This window comes from Podarcis pityusensis (genome assembly GCF_964106645.2).
Source record: "Podarcis pityusensis genome assembly, chromosome: 10".
Lineage (NCBI taxonomy): Eukaryota > Metazoa > Chordata > Lepidosauria > Squamata > Lacertidae > Podarcis > Podarcis pityusensis.
The window spans coordinates 9,447,300-9,461,824 of NC_138035.1; the positions used below are offsets into that span (position 1 = coordinate 9,447,300).

Below are 14,525 nucleotides of genomic sequence, written 5' to 3' on the forward strand. Positions count from 1 at the left end.
TCTTCAGGTTCCCCCGTTTCCAAGTTCCACCCAACATTCTGAATTACAGACACAGCCGGCCATTGAGGTATGAGGGTTTTCTCTGTCTAGGACGGCCCACAAGTTTGGCCATACATTCAGAGCATACATTTAAAATGCTATGACACCACTATATTTCTTATTTTTAAATTTTATATATACTTTTCAGATTTATAGGTAAAGGGACCCCTGACCATTAGGTCCAGTCACAGACAACTCTGGGGTTGTGGCGCTCATCTCGCTTTATTGGCCGAGAGAGCCGGCGTACAGCTTCTGGGTCATGTGGCCAGCATGACTAAACCACTTCTGGCGAACCAGAGCAGCGCACGGAAACGCTGTTTACCTTCCCTCTGGAGCGGTACCTATTTATCTACTTGCACTTTGACGTGCTTTCGAACTGCTAGGTTGGCAGGAGCAGGGACAAAGCAACAGGAGCTCACCCTAATGCGGGGATTTGAACCACCGACCTTCTGATTGGCAAGTCCTAGGCTCTGTGGTTTAACCCACAGCGCCACCCGTGTCCCTTCAGATTTATACATTTCCCCAATTTTACATTCATCTTAACATTTAGAAACTTGACTTCTCCCCTTTCCTTGGTTCCTTAAATTTATTTTTAATATCTTCTACATATCCAGATCAACTTAATTTGCTCATTATTCATCCACCTTAAATATATACTCTTAAAATACTGCAGGTTGCTACAATAATCCTGTCAGTTCTTATCTGTTTACAATTTATCTGTAAATATTCAATAAACCATTTCCACTCTTTTATAAAAAGTTTTTTATCTTGATTTCTTATTCTTCCAGGAAGTTTTGCCGTTTCTGCGTATTCTATAAGTTTTTGTATCCATTCTTCCTTTGCTGGGCTTCTTTCCATTTTAGGGAAAGTAACATTCTTGCCATTGTAGTAGCATACACAAATAAATTTCTATACAGTTTAAGTAGTTCTATCCCTATAATTCCCAAAAGAAAAGCTTCTGGTTTTTTGTTGTTTTTTTTACAAACGTTATTTTAAACATCCTTTTCAATTCATTATATATCACCCCCCAGTAAGCTTTAACCTTACCACAAAACATCTCTTTAAACAGTCATAGCTTCCCCCAAGAATTCTGGGAGCTGAAGTTGGTTAAGGGCATTGAGAATTGTGCGCATACCCTCCAACATTTCTCCAATGAAAATAGGGATGCCCTGTTCCATGGAGAGGCAAACTAAGGCCTGAGGGCCGGATTTGGCCCAATTGCCTTCTAAATCCAGCCCACGGACGGTCCGGGAATCAGCATATTTTACATGAGTAGAATGCGTCCTTTTATTTAAAATGCATCTCTGAGTTATTTGTGGGGCCTGCCTGGTGCTTTTACATGAGTAGAATGTGTGCTTTTATTTTAAATGCATCTCTGAGTTATTTGTGGGGCATAGGAATTTGTTCATTTCCCCCAAAAAATATAGTCTGGCCCCCCACAAGGTCTGAGGGACAGTGGACCGGCCCCCTGCTGAAAAAGTTTGCTGATCCCTGGCCTATTCCATTATAATTATTATAAAAATTTTGGCATTTATATGCCACCCATTAAAAAGCAGAGACATCACCTTGCCGACAAAGGTCCGTATAGTTCAAGCTATGGTTTTCCCAGTAGTGATGTATGGAAGTGAGAACTGGACCATAAAGAAGGCCGATCGCCAAAGAATTGATGCTTTTGAATTATGGTGCTGGAGGAGACTCTTGAGAGTCCCATGGACTGCAAGAAGATCAAACCTATCCATTCTGAAGGAAATCAGCCCTGAGTGCTCACTGGAAGGACAGATCGTGAAGCTGAGGCTCCAATACTTTGGCCACCTCATGAGAAGAGAAGACTCCCTGGAAAAGACCCTGATGTTGGGAAAGATTGAGGGCACAAGGAGAAGGGGACAACAGAGGACGAGATGGTTGGACAGTGTTCTTGAAGCTACCAGCATGAGTTTGACCAAACTGTGGGAGGCAGTGGAAGACAGGAATGCCTGGCGTGCTCTGGTCCATGGGGTCACGAAGAGTCAGACACGACTAAATGACTAAACAACAACAACATGCCACCCATTAAACATTAAAACAACATCCCTATACAGGGCTGCTATCGGAAGTCTTCTAAAGGTTGTATAGTTACTTATTTCTTTGGCTCAGAGGGCGGGGGTGTTGCATAATTCCATACCGATGTAAATAGGAACGTCCTATTCCATACCCTCCAACATTTCTCCAAAGTCAGGCAGAGAGCTGAAAAAGAAACAGTGTAATTAATTTTTCATTCCTCGCTCTGCAGTGTGCCGTCTCTCCAATCACTATAATTTATGCTCGTCCTTTCCACAGGCACAGGTTGGATTTTGTGTCTAAACAGCGTTCCACCTTGTACCACGTCCCCCCGTGATAAAAGGCGGGTTCAGCCAGAGTTTGCCTCTTCTCGCTGGCAGGCAGGTATCTCCTGCGCCCTGTCCGCATTCTTTCCAAGTGCTTCAACTTGTAAAAAAATAAAATAAAAAACCGCAGTCTCAAGAAACACACTGCCCCAGCCCATCTTCCTGTACCAAGCACATGTAATCTCAAAGACAAATGTTTAGATGTACATAAAGTCTCTCGGCATTGCATGATTAAATGTGACTGGGGTTATGAAAGCTATTTCACCATTTCCCCCCTGAAATCTCCTTCCTTCCCTCTCTCCTGTTCTCTGTATTCCTTCCTTCTTTCCTATTCTCTTCCTTCCTTCCTTCCTTGGATTTTTGAGTAAAAGTCTCCAAACTGAGGTATAATCGTAAAAAAGGGGGGGGGAATAAATGGTTATAAGGTTTTAATTACAAACCACCTTGAGTGAGCATTTTGGTTTTTTGGTTTTTTGGTTTTTTTATAATAAATTTTATTAGTATTTTCCACACAACAACATGAAAAATATCGAAAAATAACAATACACAAAACACAAAAATCAGCATACAAAAAAAAATCCATATCTTACATGTTAATAATATAAACACTAAAAAGAAAAACAAACATTGACTTTCACCAATCCCACAGTACCTCCTTTACCTCTCATTATGTCTTCCTGTTTTCCTGTTTTCCTTATCATCTCAATCCTAGCATCTAGATATAAATCCCTCTTTCTTATCCTTTCACTTCACAAGGTTATTCCAGACTCAGCCAGATTTCTGTCCTCGAACCTGGGCTTTTAAGGTATTCATTTAGGCACTCCCATTCCTTTTTCACTTCATTGAGTGAAGATTTGACCTGAAAGGTAGTGTGAAAATACCTAGATAAAAATGTATACCAATAACAATCAAACATTGTATCAATAACTCCCCCCTAAAAAAATAGTTATCAGAAATGATTGGTATCCTCCAGAGATACATAGTTTATATTATTTTTTCCGTAATAGCCAAAGTCAATACTTCTTCTACCACTAAGACAAATGGTTGGCGTGAAATAACACACGGGACTAATTAATACAGGTGAGAGGGCCCATTCGGCCTGCCAGGTGTTCCTGGACTACAACTCCCATCAGCCCCAGCAAGCATGGCCAATGGTCAGGGGTGATGGGAGTTGTAGTCCAGCAACACCTGGAGGGCCAAATGGGTCCTCTCACTTGTATTAGTTAGCCCAGTGTCTTATTTCATGCAAACCATTTGTCTTTGTGGTAGAAGAATTTATTGACTGAAGGAGGATCTGAAGTAAAGCCAGAGGAAAGTGTGGCCTGGTGAGGTCATGTAACTTGGGGAAGAGTCCCGGGGTCCGGATTCAGAGGCACTGAGGGCCGCATTTGTTTGATTTCCAGTTTCGGCCCACCAGTCTAGTTTTCACCCAGCAGAAACGTTGTTGCTTTCTCTCTCTCTCTGTCTCCTCCAAGAATCCCCTCCTTGTATCACAGCCATTGAATTTAATTAGCTGCCTGCAAGCCTTGGCTCAGGGTTGGGCCATTGGTGCCAAGGCAGTATGAAAGCTTCGTTAGCCAATAAGCCAGATTTATAGCCTCACCCTGCAACGCTCTGGCTTTCTCCCACTCCGGTGAAATATCCTCAGCTTCTAACCAGCATATTCAGCAAGTCAGCCATTAATTCAACCCAAAGCAGGAAGGATGTGATAGATCAGTGTTGGCCAAACTTGGGTCTCCAGCTGTTTGGGGACCACAATTCCCATCATCCCTGACCACTGGTCCTGCTAGCAAGGGATGATGGGAGTTGTAGTCCAAAAACAGCTGGAGACCCAAGTTTGGGAAACACTGTGATAGATGGTGGACCAACAGGAGAAGGTGGTCTATTAGCATGAAAGGGGCATTGCCCTATCAACCTCAGTCTGGCCTCAGCCAGACCCCTCTGCCTGCCTTCTGACTTGCCACCAAACAGGTGGTGGCTGTACCTGTCACTAGCTCCCAGTCCCCTTAATGTTGGTTTCTCTGTCTTCCACCCTACCAGTTCCAATGGTCTCCAGCTCCCATGGTGGGTCAACATCTATTGCACAACTGTTCCAGGCTTTTTAGACTCATCTACCCATCACCTTGCCAACAAAGGTCCGTATAGTTAAAGCTATGGTTTCCCCAGTAGTGATGTATGGAAGTGAGAGCTGGACCATAAAGAAGGCTGATGCTTTTGAATTATGGTGCTGGAGGAGACACTTGAGAGTCCCATGGAGATCAAACCTATCCATTCTGAAGGAAATCAGCCTTGAGTGCTCACTGGAAGGACAGATCCTGAAGCTGAGGCTCCAAGACTTTGGCCACCTTATGAGAAGAGAAGACTCCCTGGAAAAGACCCTGATGTTGGGAAAGATGGAGGGCACAAGGAGAAGAGGACAGCAGAGGACGAGATGGTTGGACAGTGTTCTCGAAGCTACCAGCATGAGTCTGACCAAACTGCGGGAGGCAGTGGAAGACAGGAGTGTCTGGCATGCTCTGGTCCATGATGTCATGAAGAGTCGGACACGACTAAACAACCTCAGATCCTGTATCCCTGAAGGAGCGACTCCACCCCCATCGTTCAGCCCAGACACTGAGATCCAGTGCCGAGAGCCTTCTGGCGGTTCCCTCACTGCGAGAAGTAAAGTTACAGGGAACCAGGCAGAGGGCCTTCTCGGTAGTGGCGCCCACCCTGTAGAACACCCTCCCATCAGATGTCAAGGAAATAAGCAGCTATCTTATTTTTAAAAGAGATCTGAAGGCAGCCCTGTTTAGGGAAGTTTTTAATATTTAATGCTATATTGTTTTTAACACTCGATTGGGAGTCGCCCAGAGTGGCTGGGGAAACTCAGCCAGATGGGCGGGGTATAAATAATAAATTATTATTATTATTAAACAACACATGTACTATCAGAAACCCAAGGGGTGCATTGGTTGCCAGATGTGATTTTCCCCCCAGCTCCCCTACCTCACTAGTAAGGATTTGGTTGCTTTTAAAAACAAAACAGATGGGTCCATTTGAGCCTAATACAATCCCCTCCCCATCCTTCAAGATATTTAACGTTCCTAAGGATGAAGACAAAGGCAATAGTTTCTCGGGATGAAGACAGTGATGAAAAAGTGTGGCTGTGATGCAAGTTTTGCTGCATCCATTCCAAGGCATTTGTTTTCAGGGCAATGGGCATCCGTTCAAAATTCAAGTCACGTCCATTGCTATTCAAAGGCATGCTGGTCCTCCACCTTTGCTGCTCTCAGTTATCCAGATGACCCCTCCACAAACACAACAATACATCTGTCTTCACCCCGAGATGACTGTAAACATGTTTAGTTGTGATTCAGATCAAGTTGTGTTTTTCCCCCCAGCACTGCATCAGGCTGAGCCAACAAACATGGGTCTTAAAATAGCATTCAGTTCCATTATCGTCCGCAGGAGAGGAAACACCTTGTGGGAGCATTCAGGGAAAGGGGTGATGTGCGCTGAGCTCTAGGGTGGGGTGGAAGGGAATGGCTGTGGTTTCACAGCAGAACACTGGAGAAAAAGAGGCTGTTTTCCATGAGAGAGAGACCACCCCATCAGCCGGCATTCCACAGCACTGGGTTAAAGTCTGGTGGGCGGCTGTAGTATAGACAGCTGGCCAGAGGAGGGGATGGAGCAGGAAGAGTCTAACTGCCTCCTACTTTGGGAAATAGATTAGCAAGATGAAAGGATAGGTTTTCTCCCACACAGCACTGGGTTCTTGTTTGATGATGATGATGATGATGATGATGATGATTATTAGTTGTGCCCCTTTTTGTACTGAGCTCCATCAAAGATCAACCTCTAAGCACTCAGTTCTGCCTCTTAGCTCCAGTCCTGAGACAAAAGGAACAATGGGAAAATGTGCCTGTTTAGATTTGCCTTAATTTCTCATTTTTTTTTCCAACCTTGGGTTTGGTTCTCAGCATTAATATTTTAATTAATATCTCTTCCTTTAAATTCCTAGGAGTGTATCTCAGTGAAGACCTTACTTGGAAAATAAATACAACCCAGGTGGTTAAGAAAGCCCAACAGAGACTCCATCTCCTCAGAATATTGAGAAAGAACGATGTCAATCAACATTTGATGATCTCCTTCTACCAGTCCACAACAGAAAGTGTCCTTTCATACTGCATCATGGGGTGGTACGCTGGTTTGACATCAACTGATAGGAAGTGCCTACAGAGGATGGTGAATACAGCACAATATATTATGGGCTGTCCCGTGAATCCGCTGGATGAAATAGCGGAAGAACGTTGCCTCAGGAGAGTGAGGAAAATTCTCAGGGATGATTCACATCCTGGCCGGCACTTTCTTGATCTCCTGCCCTTAGGGAGAAGATATGGAAGCATGATTAGTTGCACCAACAGGGTAAAGAACAGCCTCTATCCATGGGCTGTTAGGCTGCTGAATGAAAAGGTAACAACAGGGCAACTGACTTTTGGGTTTGGTGGGTGTGCGTCAGTAAACGAGGGGAATTAAGACTAAGAGAGCTGAGTGGGAGGTGCTTGTGTAATCTCACTGTATACAAGTTGTACAAGTGACAATGAAGTACCGTATTTTTCGTTCTATAGGACGCACCGGTCCATAGGACGCACCTCGTTTTTTGGGGGGGGGAAATGAATAAAAAAAATCCCCCCCCCGCTGCCGCCCCAAGCCTCGCGTGCTTCGGGCTGCAGGCTACCGCCCCAAGCCTCGCGCGCTCGGCGGGACCTCCCACCGGGCGCGCGAGGCTTGCAGACACTCGCCCGAAGCAAGGGGAGCCCTCCGGAGGGCTCCCCGTGCTTCGGGCGACAGACTGCCGCCCCAAGCCTTGCGCGCTCGGCGGGACCTCCTGCCGGGCGCGCAAGGCTTGCAGACAACTCGCCCGAAGCAAGGGGAGCCCTCCGGAGGGCTCCCCGTGCTTCGGGCGACAAGCTGCAGCCCCAAGCCTTGCGCGCTGGGCGGGACCTCCTGCCGGGCGCGCAAGGCTTGCAGACACTCGCCCGAAGCAAGGGGAGCCCTCCGGAGGGCTCCCCGTGCTTCGGGCGACAAGCTGCAGCCCCAAGCCTTGCGCGCTGGGCGGGACCTCCTGCCGGGCGCGCAAGGCTTGCAGACACTCGCCCGAAGCAAGGGGAGCCCTCCGGAGGGCTCCCCGTGCTTCGGGCGACAAGCTGCAGCCCCAAGCCTTGCGCGCTGGGCGGGACCTCCTGCCGGGCGCGCAAGGCTTGCAGACACTCGCCCGAAGCACGGGGAGCCCTCCGGAGGGCTCCCCGTGCTTCGGGCGACAGGTTGCCGCCCCAAGCCTCGCGCGCTGGGCGGGACCTCCTGCCGGGCGCTCAAGGCTTCAGACACTCGCCCGAAGCATGGGGAGCCCTCCGGAGGGCTCCCCGTGCTTCGGGCGACAGGCTGCTGCCCCAAGCCTCGCGCGCTCGGCGGGACCTCCTGCCGGGCGCGCAAGGCTTGCGGACACTCGCCGGGGCTGCAGGCTGCTGCCTGCAAGCCTTGTGAGCCCGCGGGAACTCCCACCGGGCTTGCAAGGCTTGCGGATAGCTTCCTGAAGCCTGGAGAGCGAGAGGGGTCAGTGCGCACCGATGCCTCTCGCTCTCCAGGCTTCAGCGAAAGCCTGCATTCGCTCCATAGGACGCACACACATTTCCCCTTCATTTTTGGAGGGGAAAAAGTGCGTCCTATGGAGCGAAAAATACGGTATTTCAATTTCAATATTCAACAGAAACTGCCCTTCTCACACCTTCTTAGGTCTCATCTCTGCAGGTGATGTTTGGGTTTCGTCAGAGAGGTATGCTTAGCCTGGGGAACCGACGATTGAAGAGGAGATGTGATAGCAGCCTTCAAATATCTGGAAGCCTGTCATGCAGAAGATGAAGCAGACCTGCCTCCTGTTTCTCCAGAGGGCAGGATTATAGCCCATGAATGGAATTCGCGGGGAAGAGGATTCCAGGAGGAATTTCCTAATGGCCAGAGCTGTTTGATCCTGGAACAGACTGCCCTGGGAGGTGGTGGGACCTCCTTCTCTGGACGCTATCAAGTGGAGACTCAACAACCATCAGTCAGGGTTGCTCCTTCTCCATCTCACATTTCAGATCTAGACTAGAGGCCTCCAAGGATCTGCCCAACTCTGTGGGTTGTAACCAATGTTAGTCCTACTTGCATGGATCAGACTAATGATCCTTCTACTCCAGTCTCCTGGTCCCCTTAAGGACCATCCAGCTGCCTCTAAGAAGCCCATAATCAGGGCATGGGAGCAATAATTCTCACCCACTGTTGCTTATCAGCACTGGTCATTCTGATGTGAAATATACTCAGAGTCGAGAGTGGATTTCGTGCTCTTTATTCAGCTCATAGTGGTGAGAAGGAATAAATGTCCCCTCAAAGTATCTGCTTTATATACATTATTTACACAATGGGTTGCACATGATTGGCTAATTCCGGAATTCTCCTGTAGGCCAATCAGGTTGTGGATTCACTTCCATCTGGAGCTGGATTGGGTGGCTTCTGCAGACCAATCAGACTGCTGCATTGTCTAGGACCAATCAGAGTGCTGCATTCTGAATCCTATCGTTCTAGGACCAATCCTATCGTTCTAGGACCAATCAGACTTCTGCATTTTGGATCCTATTCAACTCAGTACATAACATGATGTGTATTGAAGAAAGATGTTTGGGAAATAGATTCTTACTCTCTCATTGCAGAGTTTAAGTACAATGATGACTGCTCCAAGCGCATTAAAACTCATTTGGTTTTACATCTGCCCTCATCCACCTTTAAACAAACGTTCCCAGTGAAAATGCTTAGGATGTTAGGCTTAGGAATAAATCACAGACGCTTGATTTCAATGGGTCTATTCAGAGTAGAACTTAACTGGGTACAACCCTGTATCTCTACTGCACATTTTGCAAAAAAATCCCCCAGGTGATTAAGCAATCAAAACATATTAACGTAAAATTAGACATTCAATAACCCCGTCAGCAATAAAATAGCAGGTGAAACTTGCATGTCCGTGTTTATTTTACTTAAAAGATTGACAAACCACCTACTCATAAAAAATTCCATAGTGGTTTACAAATTAAAACAACATCCAATAAATCTAACCGAGAAGACAGCTGCAAAATCGATACAGCAAGGTAGAATAGGAGCAAAGCAGTATTAAAAAGCTCACTTTGGAGCTTGGCAAGTTGAAAAAAAGACAGTCACTAGCAGCAAAAAAAAGTCCTTGGAGCAGATGTGGAGAATATTTTCCCAGATTAGGGGCCACATTCTTTTATAGACAATCTCCTCAGGGCCACATTGCAAGGGTGGGCTGGAGGAAGGAAAGTGGATGTGAGCAGGGTGGGTGCGGGGAGTGGCCTGAGAAGAGGAGGCGTGGCCTAGGCAGCTTTGGACAGAGAGGCCTGGAGGTCTGCATTCAACTCCCACCCTTGCCTTGGCGTGTGACTACTTTTGCTGGACTATAAAGCAAGCGCCATCAGGCACTCTCGCTTTTCAGTGGAGAAAATTCCCACAAGAACACCAGGCTTGACTGCGCCTGTATTCTTTCATACAGCAGCCCATAGTTAAACTACGGAATTTACTCCCTCAAGAGGTAATGAGGGCCACCCACTTGGATGGCTTTTTAAAAAAGAACAGGATTTGGCAAATTCATGGCTCCTTGCCATGATGTGAGAACAGCATGCTGCACTCGATGGTCTGTTGGTGTGATCCAGAAGGGCTCTTGCCAGTGCTGGATGTTGGTAGGCTCAGGACAGACAAATTGAAATACTTTATTGTCACTTGTACAACTTGTATACAGTGAGATTACACGAGCACTCCCCACTAAGCTCTCTTAGTCTGAATTCCACTTGTTTACTGACACACACACACCAAACCCAAAAGTCAGTTGCCCTGTTGTTATCTTTTCATTCAGCAGCCTAACAGCCCACAGATAGCAGCTGATCTTTACCCTGTTGGTGCGACTATTCATGCTTCTATATCTTCTGCCCAAGTGCAGGAGATCAAGAAAGTGCCAGCCAGGGTGTGAATCATCCCTGAGAATTTTCCTCACTCTCCTGAGGCAACGTTCTTCCACTATTTCATCCAGAGGATTCACGGACAGCCCATAATATCTTGTGCTGTATTCGCCACCCTCTCTAGGCTCTTCCTATCAGTTGATGTCAAACCAGCATACCACACCATGATGCAGTATGAAAGGACACTTTCTATTGTGGACCGGTAGAAGGAGATCATCAGATGTTGATTGACATCGTTGAAAATAGAGTGTTTCTCCTCACAGTGCATAGTTAAACCATGGAAGTCACTCCCACAGCGGGTAGCAATGGTCACCAACTTGGATGACTGTGAAAAGGGGGATTCGGCAGTTTTAGGGTGAATAATACTATCAATCACCTTGCCAACAAAGGTCTGTATAGTGAAAGCTATGGTTTTCCCAGTAATGATATATGGAAGTAAGAGCTGGACCAAAAAGAAGGCTGATCGTCAAAGAATGGATGCTTTTGAATTCTGGTGCTGGAAGAGACTCTTGAGAGTCCCATGGACTGCAAGAAGATCAAACCTAGCCATTGAGTGCTCACTGGAAATCAGCCCTGAGTGCTCACTGGAAGGACAGATCCTAAAGCTGAGGCTCCAATACTCTGGCCACCTCATGAGAAGACAAGACTCCCTGGAAAAGACCCTGATGTTGGGAAAGAGGGAGGGCATAAGGAGAAGGGGACAACAGAGGACGAGATGGTTGGACAGTGTTCTTGAAGCTACCAGCATGAGTTTGACCAAACTGCGGGAGGTAGTGGAAGACAGGAGTGCCTGGCGTGCTCTGGTCCAGGGGGTCACAAAGAGTCGGACACGATTAAATGACTAAACAACAACAACAATACTATCAATGATGGCTAGGAGCAACCCAGTCAAAAGGGCAGGTGTGTGTGTGTATGTGCGTGCGCACGCGCGTATCTCCTTGACGGCTATGTTCTACCTCCACTGTTGAAAGCACCCTCTGAATACCACAGACTCTCTAAGTGTCCCTATTTTCCAGAGACAGTCCCGGATTTACAGAAGCCGTCTCGGTTCCTGATTTGATCCCAGAATGTCCCACTTTTCCTTAGGCCATCCCTGTTTTCATCGGAGAAATGTTGGAAGCTATGGAGTTATGCAAGCCAAAGAGATAAGTAACTACAGCCATACCTCGGGTTGCAGACACTTTAGGTCGCGTTTTTCCGGGTTACGGACCACCGAAACCCGGAAGTACCGGAACGGGTTACTTCCGGGTTTCGGCAGTCGCGCATGCGCAGAAGCGCCGAATTGCAACCCGTGGGTGCACTGACACGCAGCTGCAGGTTGCGAATGCTTCAGGTTGCGAATATGTATCCCGCACAGATCACATTCGCAACCCGAGCGTCCACTGTACACAACCTTTAGAAGACATCTGAAGGCAGCCCTGTAGAGGAAAGTTTTAAGTTGTTGAATGTTTTGTTTTGTTTTTTTTTGTAAATAATTTTTATTTAAGTTTGAACAACAAAGAAAGAAAAGAAGAACATACACTATACATATCTCAAAAAAAGAAAAGAAAAGATAACAAGAACACACAAAAAAGAACACAATTCAACAATAAAAAACAAAAAACATAACAATTAAAAACAATATCTCTTTTCCATTTCCGTTTTTTTAGTTTGCTTATTTTCTGGACTTCCTCATACCTCCCTCTTTTGTATTCCAATCCAAATTGTTTGTCCAGCAATTTCTTTTCAACTTTTTTAATCCCAATCTTTAACTTTAATATAATATTGTAATATATATCTTCAATTTCTTTAAACCTGATCTTTAATCTTAGTATAATATAACATTAAAATTTTCCCTCTTAATTGTCAGATTTCCATTTCTTTAAACATCTTTAATCCTAATCTTAATCTTAGTCTATCATTAACTTTAACCTGTACAGCTGGAAACCGCTTATTTTCAGTCCAACATCACTCTAACATTCTAAGTTGTTGAATGTTTTATTATGTTTTTATATATGAGGGAGGCTGGGGCAACGCAGTCAGAGGAGCAGGGTCTAAATATTATTATTATTACTATTATTATTATTATGGAATATGCTGTCGCTATTTTCATCAGAGAAATATTGGAGGGTATGAAACCAGTTAGTGGGAATCATACATAGGAAGAGGGGCTGTTGTGCTCAGGTCCGACTTGTGTGCTTGCCATGGGTGTCTGTTGGTCACTGTGAGAACTGAATGGGTCCAGCACTCAGGCTCTCCTTATCTTCTCCTGACACCATCTTGGCGATCTTGACAGCGAAAACGCAACTCTCCAAAGGCCACCTCCACCCACAGCAGCCCGCTGTCATGGATTCCTTTTCCTCCTCAGCAATTCTTTTGTCAACTGGCAGCCAGTGTGGGCTCAGAGACATGAGCGGATGAAGGGACTTTCAGGGCGGGGGGGGGGGTGGATGAGAGGCAGAGCTGGCTGGGAGCAGGCTCTTGGAAATTCTTGGGATTCTTCTGCCTTTTTCTCTGTCCGGGTCAATGCGCGGAAACAAAGAGAGACAAACGCTGCCGAAATTTCACATTGCAAAAGTCCCCACCTCAACCTCTTTCGCTTTCCCCACTAGTCCAGCCCACCCTAATGCTTTCAATTAAGCTTCCGCCTTTTTCGGGTCTGTGCTGGATCCAAAGCTGTGACTAATAGAGAAGCAAGATCTGTTGAGGTGTTAATGCTGTGAGATCTCCCATATTATACATACATATATATATATATATATATAGGCATAATATGGGATGCGGGTGGCGCTGTGGTCTAAACCACTGAGACTCTTGGGCTTTCTGATCAGAAGGTTGGCGGTTCGAATCTGCACAATGGGGTGAGCTCCCGTTGCTCTGTCCCAGCTCCTGCCAACCTAGCAGTTCGAAAGCACACCAGTGCAAGTAGATAAATAGGTACCGCTTTGGTGGGAAGGTAAACGGCGTTTCCGTGTGCTCTGGTTTCTGTCACAGTGTTCTGTTGAGCCAGAAGCGGTTTAGTCATGCTGGCCACATGATCCGGAAAGCTGTCTGTGGACAAAGGCCAGCTCCCTCGGCCTGAAAGCGAGATGAGCGCCGCAACCCTATAGTCGCCTTTGACTGGACTGAACAGTCCAGGAGTCCTTAACCGTTACCTATATATATACCGGTATGTAAATAAAACCACATATCTTAAAGACATCACAGTCTCTCTTGACCTTTCTTCCATGGAAACAGAACCCTGAGTAAGAGCTGGAACTCTTGACACCTCTCACTGCTTGGAGACTGGGGTGGTGAGTAACAGCTACCGATGGCAACTAAACTCAATGGCAGGGTTCTCCCTCCACGGTCAGAGGCAGTTTGCCTCTTGAGATTGGTTGCTCAGAATTACATGTGGGGACAGTGCTGATGCACTCAGGTCCTGCTTGCGAGCTGCTCATGTGGTTGGCCACTGGGAGAACAGGATGCTAGACTAGGATGATGGCTCCTTGCTGGGTCTAGCAGGGTTCTTCTGAAGTTCTTGTGGGAATGTTCAGGGATGCAGGAGAGGATATATTGTTTGATTATAGCCTTTCCAACTTGTGTAAACAAGTTCACAATTTAGCAGAGTAACATTCCCCTTCTTAAACTCACAGCAGATGCATTTGCTCAGGCTCGCTAAAGCCTCTATAATAACTGATCTGGTATTTTCCCCTTATTCCCTCATAAAAAATAAGACACAACACAGTCTTCTATAAAAGTATAAAAAGAGTTTACTCACATTCTGTTCACAATCGGATCCCAGAAGGCAGGGTTAGCTTAGAAAAGTAACATACACCTGGAAACTATCTCATAAGGAGACAGTCCTCTTCCTCTTCCACTTCCTGGAGGCCACGAGAGCATCTTTGACTAAGCAGATGTTGCTTCTTCGATGTAGTCAAAGAGAGAGAGATGGCTGCCCTGCCCTGTGCTTTTGTCATTACCTGCACAGGTGAGGCCACGCCCACCTCTAGTCACATGCAGAGGAAGTCTGTCCCAGCCCAGAAGGAAACAGGAAGTTTACCTCCTGACTGGACAAACATTCCTCCCCATGTGTAAACATGTCCACTCTAGGAATGTTGTA

At 46.4% G+C, this 14,525-nt stretch overlaps 1 long non-coding RNA gene across 1 annotated transcript; it reads right to left on the minus strand.

The window, feature by feature from the left end:
* Positions 1-1,757: 1,757 nt before the first annotated feature.
* LOC308486522 lies at positions 1,758-13,535 on the minus strand. Its single transcript, XR_013991123.1, has 3 exons — positions 13,365-13,535; positions 3,064-3,261; positions 1,758-2,262 (listed from the first exon to the last, which is right to left on the minus strand). It is a non-coding gene; the product is annotated as an uncharacterized lncRNA (long non-coding RNA).
* Positions 13,536-14,525: the final 990 nt, after the last annotated feature.